General features: G+C 32.9%; 1 pseudogene; it reads left to right on the top strand.

Annotated features, from left to right (window-relative positions):
* The first annotated feature begins 632 nt into the window (after positions 1 to 632).
* Positions 633 to 4,957, top strand: LOC102582789 (germacrene C synthase-like; annotated as a pseudogene).
* Positions 4,958 to 9,981: the final 5,024 nt, after the last annotated feature.

The following is a 9,981-nucleotide window of genomic DNA, read 5'->3' as shown; positions in this document are numbered from 1 at the left end:
GCCCGTGTCACGGGGCCACTCCTAGATAATTGAGAGTCTAAAATTAAATTAATTAGTAGAGTATGCACATTTTCTTTATTTTTATACTAATTGTTATTTTAACAATGATAATAACAAATTTTAAAATATAATTAATAAAATTATTCCGTAGTATGTTTTTGGTAAAAAAACTAAAAATAAGAACCTTGATGACTATTGAAAAAAATGTATCATCTGTCGCTAATGTATAAATAGTAATACTCTATATGTGTATAAAGTGTCGCTTTAAGTATCTAATGGTATAATGTTTCCATGAGTATAATAATTTAGTATTTGACAATCAACATCTATTCATGGATTGAGACCGTATTCAATTTTTAGTATGCAATACTATGAGTATATGATTAATAATTACTTAGGATGTGTTTGTAAAGATTAGAAATATTATTTTAGAAATGATTTCTAGGAAAATAAATATGTTTCTTATTTATTTTCTTGTTTTTGATAGGTTGGCAAAATTTATTATCCTAAAAGCATTTTTATATAATTTAGACAAATACTATAAGAGGTGAAGGTAGAGGGTAGGGATGTGTGTGGTGGTGGAGACGAAGATGGAGGGGGGGGGGCAGGGAGCTCCATATTATGGGGTAAAGATGAGGTGTGGTTGAAAACGGAGGAAGACATTATCAATGTAGAATAACATGTGTAACTTTTTTTTCCATACATCTATTATAGAAATCATTTCCTCATTTTAAAAGGAAAAAAAAATATCTTCTAGAGAAAATATATTGCAAAGATTTTAACTGATCAAATATAGAAAAAATAATATTTTACATAACCAACACCACCTTACATCCATCAAATTTATTTTCTTCAATTTCACGTAAAAACAAACTTAACAAAAAAAAAGAAGCACTACCTTAGATCCATCAAAAAAAAATTCTCCAATTTCACGTAAAAACAAACTTAACAAAAAAAAAGAAATAATACTTAATAATATTGGGCCCTACTGGCACGGGCCAGTGCTTTCTAGTATGATTTATATTAGAAAGTATATTTAAGGAATTAAATATTATTACTTTGGTTATGTTATTAATTATTGACATAACCGAATAACCAAATCGAAAAAAGCCGAACCAAATAGATGAAAACCAAACCAAATTGATTTTGGATCGGATTGGATTACACTTTTACAAAATCAAAAACCAAAAAATCCAAATCAAATAGTGCAAAACCAAACCGAAAAACCGAATGCACACCCCTAGTTGATCCTACTATCACACGTCCATTGATAATTAAAAAAAAAAAAGAACGATAATTAGAGCTGTCAAAATGGGCTGGCCCAACCCAACCCTAACAGGCTAGAGAGTTAAATGGGTTGGGACGGGCTAGCCCTTTTAATTAAAGGGCCGATAAAATAGCAGCCCAAACCAGCCCTAAGCGGGCCACGGGTTGGCCTTTCAACCAAAAAACGAACAACATTTTCCTCTTAGAAAGTATACAAACGTTGATGTCCGATTGACACGACATCAATACATACATAAATTCATTCATGAATTACACATATTTTAGTGAATATTTACAAAACAAATACATAATAGCCAAGATACAACATTCATAAGATTCATCCGAGCAAAAAACATTACAGGATCATTATTTTCATAAACAAGACAATAAAGGAGAAGTGAAAAATTAGGCATAAAAACAAAAGTAAAAGAGGTCAAAGATTCATATTTATAATGGAGCAATGAATTTGGGCTAATAAGAAAATTTAGTGGGCTAATGACCCTAAAATGTAAAAAATATAGTCTTGATTTTATATTGATATTTTAAAAATATTTATTGACAAAATCTTAACAAGTAAAACACTACTTAAAATATATATATAATAAATATTTTTAAAATTCACAGCCCGCGGGCTGGCGGATGAGGGTTGCAGGTTGGGCCTACGAGGCCAGCGGGCCAAATGAGGCTAGGATAAAAAGCCTCGTTCCTAAATGGGCTGAAAAAATTGAGCCCAACCCCATTTAATTCAAGAATTGGGTTGGGCCGACCTAGCGGGCCAATCCCATTTTGACAGCTCAAACGATAATGATGTTGAGCGAAATCCCTATAAAATACCTCACCAAATATAGCAACATATCTCAAATTGTAATAATTAAAGCATTTTAGAGAGAGAAAAAAAATTAAGAATCAATTATAAGCAATGGTTGATCCTACTATCACACGTCCATTGGCAAATTATCATTCAAGTGTTTGGGGAGATTATTTCCTTTCCTACACTCCTCAACTCACAGTATGTTTCGTTTTTCTGTGAGATAGATTTGGTGATAAATTTGATAAATCTTAATTGTTTTTTGTTTATATCATGATCAGTAGTAGCTAGTAGCTAGCATTATTTTCATAATTTCTCATCCTACGATTTCTATTACCTCTCATTATTTATGTGCTTTGGTTATCGTATTGTTTAATTATTGTTATCGTTCCATGTTCCTATTATATGATATGTCATTTTTACTACTGAAATAGTACATGTACGGTTGTACCTCCACAAGGTAGAGGTAAGATGCACTCTAGCTTCTTTTAATCCCACATATAGAGTTATACTGATTATATTATTATTATTGTATTGCATTTGTTGCTATTTATAGGTAGTAGAACAATATATAATAACACTTAAACATTTGGTGCAGGAAATTAGTAGCCAAGAAAAAGTTGAACTTGAAGAATTGAAAGAAAAAGTCAGGCAAATGTTAGTGGAAACTCCTGATAATAGTACACAAAAACTTGTCTTGATTGATACAATCCAACGATTGGGAGTGGCATATCATTTCGAAAACGAAATCAAAACATCCATTCAAAATATTTTTGATGAATCCGAACAAAATAAAAATGAAGATAACGACGATGATCTTTGCATTGTTGCTCTTCGTTTTAGACTAGTGAGACGACAAAGGCATTGCATGTCTTCTGGTATCGTATCTCTACTCTAATTATCCTATGTAGCTTATCAATGTTGATTACTAATTCCTTTCTGGTCAAAAGTAAAATATTGACGAGATGAATTCAGAATTTAATCTTTATGAATTCAATTTTTTCATAAATTGAAAAATATAATATTTATAGTACTTATATGAGGCTTATAAGTAAAAACTTTAGTATATATCTCCAAAAAGGTTGTTTAATATCTAACTATGACGACAATTAATCAGATGTGTTCAAAAAATTCACCAGCGACGACGGAAAATTCAAGGAAACTCTTACTAAAGATGTTCCAGGCTTATTAAGTTTATACGAAGTAACACATCTAAGAGTACACGGAGAAGAAATTCTTGAAGAAGCTCTAACTTTTACCATCACTCATCTCAAGTCCATGGGCCCTAAATTGGACAACTCACTCAAGGCCCAAGTTAGTGAAGCCTTGATCCAGCCCATTCATACAAATGTACCAAGAGTGGTAGCTCGTAAATACATACGTATTTATGAGACCATTGAATCACATGATGATTTGCTTTTGAAATTTGCAAAATTGGACTTCCACATTTTGCAAAAGATTTACCGAAGAGAGCTTAGTGAACTTACAAGGTATATAAATTTATACATATATTATCTTTAATTAATCTCTCTCTCTCACACACACATACATACATACATATATATATACACACATTGTGTGATATATTATAAATATTATATACATATATAGGTGGTGGAAGGATTTGGATAATGAAAACAAAAATCCATATGCAAGAGACAGACTGGTGGAATGTTATTTTTGGGCAATGGGGGTGTATTTTGGGCCTCAATATGGAAATGCAAGAAGGACGATAACAAAAATAATGGTTATCATTACCATCACTGATGATCTCTATGATGCTTATGCAACTTATGACGAACTTGTGCCTTACACCGATGCAGTCGAGAGGTAAAACTTAATTACTTTAACTCTTTACAATATAATGTTGTTACATTTTGAGTAAAAAATATGTGTTATAAATTTATGCATGTGCAGATGTGATATTAGTGCTATGGATTCGATATCACCCTATATGAGACCACTTTATCAAGTCTTTTTAGATTACTTTGATGAAATGGAAAAAGAATTGACCAAAGATGGTAAAATAGACTACGTCTACTATGCAAAAATTGAGGTAAGTGGTCCCATCATTCAGTTAAACCGGAGATTGATATCACTGATGATTACAAATAATTAATGCTTCTAATCAATATATTTTATTTTATTTTTAGATAAATAAGTGGATCAGAAGTTATCTTAAGGAAGCGGAATGGTTGAGAGATGATATTATTCCAAAATGCGAGGAATATAAGAAAAACGCTACTCTAACTGTTGCCATTCAATTGCTTTTGATTACTTCTTTGACTGTTGCGGACGAATTTATATCTAACGAGACTTTCGAATGGATGATAAATGAGTCTTTGATCGCTCCAGCTACATTACTAATCAATAGATTAAAGGACGATATTATTGGACATGAAGTAAGTATATATATATATATAAGTAAGTATAATACGCTAACATATTATATAGTTTGAACTTATAAAAATAGATGTTTAATTTAAACGTCATACTGAATTGTATTTGATGCATGCAGCACGAACAACAAAGGGAACATGGAGCTTCATTCATTGAATGTTACATGAAAGAATATGGAGCTTCAAAACAAGAGGCATATGTTGAGGCTCAAAGGCAAATTGTGAATGCATGGAAAGATATAAACACTGATTATTTACATGCTACCCAAGTACCAACGTTTGTCCTCGAACCTGCCTTAAATTTTTCACGCCTCGTAAATATTCTCCAAGAGGATGATTTTACAGATTCAAGAAACTTCCTTAAAGACACAATCACCTTGTTGTTTGTTGGCTCTGTCAATAGTACACCATTTGGATAATCGAACTACTCATTGAGTGTACGTTTTAAGCAAACAATAATGGTTCCAATATTTATAAGTGATTACTGCAATTATGTGTGTTTGGGGTGGGTGGGTAGGGGGTGTGTTGTCTTTGCACTCATATTTTCTTTTAATAAAATGTAACAATAATATATGAAGTAATTATGTGTGTTTGGGGTGGGTGGGTAGGGGGTGTGTTGTCTTTGCACTCATATTTTCTTTTAATAAAATGTAACAATAATATATGAAGTAATTATGTGTGTTTGGGGTGGGTGGGTAGGGGGTGTGTTGTCTTTGCACTCATATTTTCTTTTAATAAAATGTAACAATATATAACATATGAAGTTGTATTGAAGCTGGTTTATTTTCATTTTGAAATGATATGTATGTCATGCTATAATAGTAGGTAAACTTGAAGGTGAAAGAGACATAACTTTGAGTTTTGTTGATTTACAGCGTGATAATTTTATTAAACAAGAATCAATTCGAGCTTTTGTGTACTATTATCTGATGTTATTGTTTGTTCTAATTTTTTATTTTTTTAATCATATTTGATTTTCCTTTCTCTTGAAGGAAGGACAACATATATTTACCATAAATATAGGTTCTTCCTTATTTCTAATTTCACATGTTTTGATAATCTTTCTATTGGAGGAAAATGTCGTGCTTCTCTTGAAGGTATACATACATAGTAGCAACAGAGGCAAAGTCTCTAAAGCTTATGGTTTAAAAGATTTTGGTTCTTGAAAGTTAACAATTTCTTAGTACAAATAGAAAATATAGATAAAAATTACTCCTTAGTTCGATCGATTAAATCAATGATAAAACCTAGGCCTTTGTCCCTAAATAGCAAAAATTGAAATCAAATTGTTAAGATGTCCCACGTCGGTAGAGGAATGGAAATTTGGTCTCCTTATATGGACTTGGACAAACCTTCCCTCATGAGCTATCATTTAGGGTTGAGTTAGACCCATGTCATATATTTTAAATGGTATCAAAGCTAGCTAGGCACATCCTAATTTGTTGTTCACCGATAATGAGCCCACATTTAGAAGTGTTCACGCTCCAGTTGAGATCTGGGCGTGTGGAGTCCCAATTTGTTGTTCACCGATGATGGTCCCCATTTAGAAGTGTTCATGCTCCAGTTGAAGTCTGGATGCGGGGGAGTGTTAAGATGGGTCTCAGTTTGTTGTTCACCGATGATGGCCTCCATTTAGAAGTGGTCATGCTCCAGTTGAAGTCTGGATGCGGGGGAGTGTTAAGATGTCACACATCGGTAAAGGGATAGGAATTTGATATCCTTATATGGATTTGGACGAACCTCCCCTTACGAGCTAGCTTTTGGGTTAGGCCAGGTGTCATATCTTTACACAAATAAACAGGAATCCATATGAGGTCTATAGTGTTGAGACACATTCTGCCACATCATGCCGAAGTCAAAGGCAAATTTTCTCCATATTGGAAAGGAACATTCATTGTAAAGAAGATATTATCTAATGGTGCTCTTTACTTAGCAGATATAGAAGGAAAAATGACAGAAATGGCCGTCAATGCTGATGCCGTGAAAAGATATCATATATGATTTGATTTCTCAGTATTAGAAACCCTCATGTTTGGACTTGACAATTCAAAGGTTGATGTAATGGAAATTCTTGGTTCTGTGTCTAAGTATTAAGTCATATTTGGCTACCTTTGTTGAGATTTAATTACTTCCTTGGCTCTTCTACTTCCTTCGTTCTTCTAAAAAAAAAAGCTTTTTTAAAAAAAGAGACAAAAAAGAAGAAGAAGAAAAAAAAATCACCATCATGAACTACGTTTGACCTGATTCTTGTTTCGGCAAGATACGTAGGCAACCCTTACGTTGGGGTTCGGTCCAACCAAATAAAAAATCCAAAATTTCATATTGTAAAAACTGGGGAAAAAGTCATTTTCTTTTATGTTTATTTTTATTTTATTTTCTTTTATCCCGAAGCTAAGGTCAACCCCATCATTTAAAGTCGTATTTGAGCCTTCTTCCTGTCATTTCTTTCTAACCTTGTAAAAGTCGCGTTTCAATCAAAGAAAGACCTTTGGATCAACCTTTGAAATGTCAAGAGTAAGTATGTTATGGGTACAAATGATGAAATCATAAGAGAGTCTTATTGGTGAAAACTCTAACTGGGCGTCATAAGGCGAGTGTGAGTTGAGAGAAACAAAAATGAGAGTTTTATTGGTGAAGATCATAAATGGGCACCGTAAAGTGAAAGTGAGCAGTAAAAAAAAAGAGAGAGTCTTATTGGTGAAAATCCTAACCGGGCATCATAAGGCGAATATGAGTGAGGGAAATAAAGATGAGAGAGTTTTAATGGTGAAAACCCTAACGGGCACCATAAGGCGAAGGTGAGTTGAGAGAAATAAAAATGAGAGAGCTTTGTTGGTGAAAACCCTAACGGGCACCATAAGGCGAATGTAAGTTGAAAGAATCAAAATGAAAGAGTCTTAGTGGCAAAAACCCGCATGGACATCATAAGGCGAATAAGGGTTTGAAACTGATTATGACTTCGTTAAATGTTGAGACCCCACATAAAATTAAAGGATCAATAATGGTTGATGAATAATTGGATGGACAAATTGGGTAATCAATTCAAAGCATGTCATGATCAATAGAGTCGGCTACCACACTCAGATAAGTTTTCTTTCTTCCCCTCTCTAAAAGAGGTTCTTCTTCGAATCATTTTCTTCTATTCTTGTGGAGTATATGTTTTTCTTCCACTTTTCATCACTTTGTTTTATATGTATTTGAGTTGAGTCTGTGTCAAGAAACTAGGAAAGGATTTCAAGACTCGCTACCAACTCTTCGAATTGTACAAGGCGAAGCATCAGGCCAGTGAATTATCATCTATCGGCAAGTTTTGGATTCAGAAAAAGTCCCTAATTTAATTAAAGGATAAACAATGAGTGTCGTGAAACAAATGAAGATATTGGATTTAAGTCCCTCAAAGTAAACAAATTTTGGCGAAAATGCAGTCAATCAGTAACGAGCATTGGTCGTTTGGAAACAAGTAGAACATGACAAGTACTCGAGCAATCCTCATCAAAAGGCAGAACCGCAAACCAACCACCACATTTTTAAACTCACAAATTTTCTTTGTTGTAGCAGGGGTACAAGTTATTTCAAGATCAAGGATCTGAAAAACCTAGATATTCAATTTAGTCTACAAAAAGCAAAATAACAACATTGCAATAAAGGTTTGTGGAGCCCCATTACAGGGAAGTTGGTCTATATATATATCAAAATAACAATTACCTGAGAGATTGAATCAACTTTTCTTGAATGTTCCGCAAATAATTTAGATAACACTAAAAATAAAATAAAATTATGGTCCATACTGGGGTAAATGTTTTGTTTGTATTATTAGTCTACTGAACGTATTAACAAGACCTTCCTGGATAATGGGACTAGCAGGACCCTCCTTGATAATGGGAGTATCAGGACCCTCCTGAATAATGGGACTAACAGGACCCTCCTGGATAATGGGACTAGACTAACATAATTTAATTTAACCGGTTTATCATGAGGAATGGAGTTGGTGTAAACACGCATAAGCCCTCTAAAGAGTACCTCGCAACAAAGCTCGAGTCGTTCAAAGTCTCGATTCAAAGCTAAGCACCATATTTTATTTCTTATCATGAGGAATGGAGTTGGTGTAAACACGCATAAGCCCTCTAAAGAGTACATTTTCTTTGATATAAACTGGGGCAAAATTTTGTGTTATTTCTTTGTTTATTTTAATTTCAAGAATCCATTGATAGAATGGAGTCAATCCACATTTCAAGCTCAGGATCTTAGATGGAAAATAGTCTAACTTTCAAGCTCAATTTCAATTGAAGAAGCATGAGCTCATTCTAAAAAACACAATCTATATCCAAGTACGAGTAAAAGGAACCTACCCGGAGAAAGGCGTTTACCTTTGAACTCATTTGAGATGAAAATAAATATCTCATAACTCAAGAAGCATGAAGACTCAAGTCAAGGTTCAAGAGAAGCTACATAGATAAAATCTTGTACTTGTATTTTCTTTAAATTTTTTGTCTTTATATATTCATGTAACAATAGGAGCCGCGAACTGGAGCATCGATGGAGCCTCACTTAACTTCCAACTCATCACTTCATCGTCTTGAACTACACCTGACCTGATTCCTTTACAACCCGAGATATGTAGGCTGTCCAAAACAAGGATTCAGACTTTTTTTTCTCTCTCTCTCTCTCCTCTCAAATAAGAGTCCGGTCAAAATTTGTCGCGTTGTCTACTTCCTTGTCTGAAAACTCTTCGTGTTTCCAGTCAAAGAGGGGCAAGCTGTAGACACGTAATTTTTGACCAAACATAAGGCTTTACATTTTGTTTTTATTCCTTAAATATTTATTTTAGGTTAAGTTAGATATTTTGATTTTTGTTTTATTTTAGTAAGTTTATTTTAAAAGATTTGAAAATAAAAAAATAAAAAAAGATATTTTCAATATATTAAACTTGTTGGACATTTAAAAAAATATTTTCTTTGATAATAATCTTTTAAAAGTATTTTACATTATTAATAATTGTGATTAAAACAAAGTAGTATGAGATTTTGCTTTGTTTTAATATCATAAAACATGCCGGAATGAGTCAAAGATTGTTAGAAAAATAAATAAATTTCTATTATATAGAAGGGAGAGTTTTCAAACTTTCAACATGGATGTTTTTTGCCATATTTAGAAAAGCTCAAGTGCAATTTGGTCGTTGCCCCTTGCAATTAATGTTTAGAATTACGGTATTTGCTATCTTTTGCTCCTTAAAACTCTTGTATGGCAGTGCTTTATAATTGTACCTTTTCTTCTTTAGACAAAAAAGCCAGCCAACATCTCCATAATGACACATATATCCATCTTTATTTAATTTAAGTGGGCCCCACCAACTTTATCATCTCGGGTGACCAATACTATTGTGTATATCTTTATTTTAATTATCATGGCTCACCTTTTTTAGTTGATTACATATTTAAAAAATAAAAATAAAGTGGATATTAAAATAATTAACAATTTAGTATACTTAAATTTTTATATATATATATA

Source organism: Solanum tuberosum, unplaced genomic scaffold, assembly GCF_000226075.1.
Source record: "Solanum tuberosum cultivar DM 1-3 516 R44 unplaced genomic scaffold, SolTub_3.0 scf00280, whole genome shotgun sequence".
Lineage (NCBI taxonomy): Eukaryota > Viridiplantae > Streptophyta > Magnoliopsida > Solanales > Solanaceae > Solanum > Solanum tuberosum.
The sequence above is the reverse complement of the archived record's forward strand: the minus strand, read 5'-3'. Positions and strand labels throughout refer to the sequence as shown.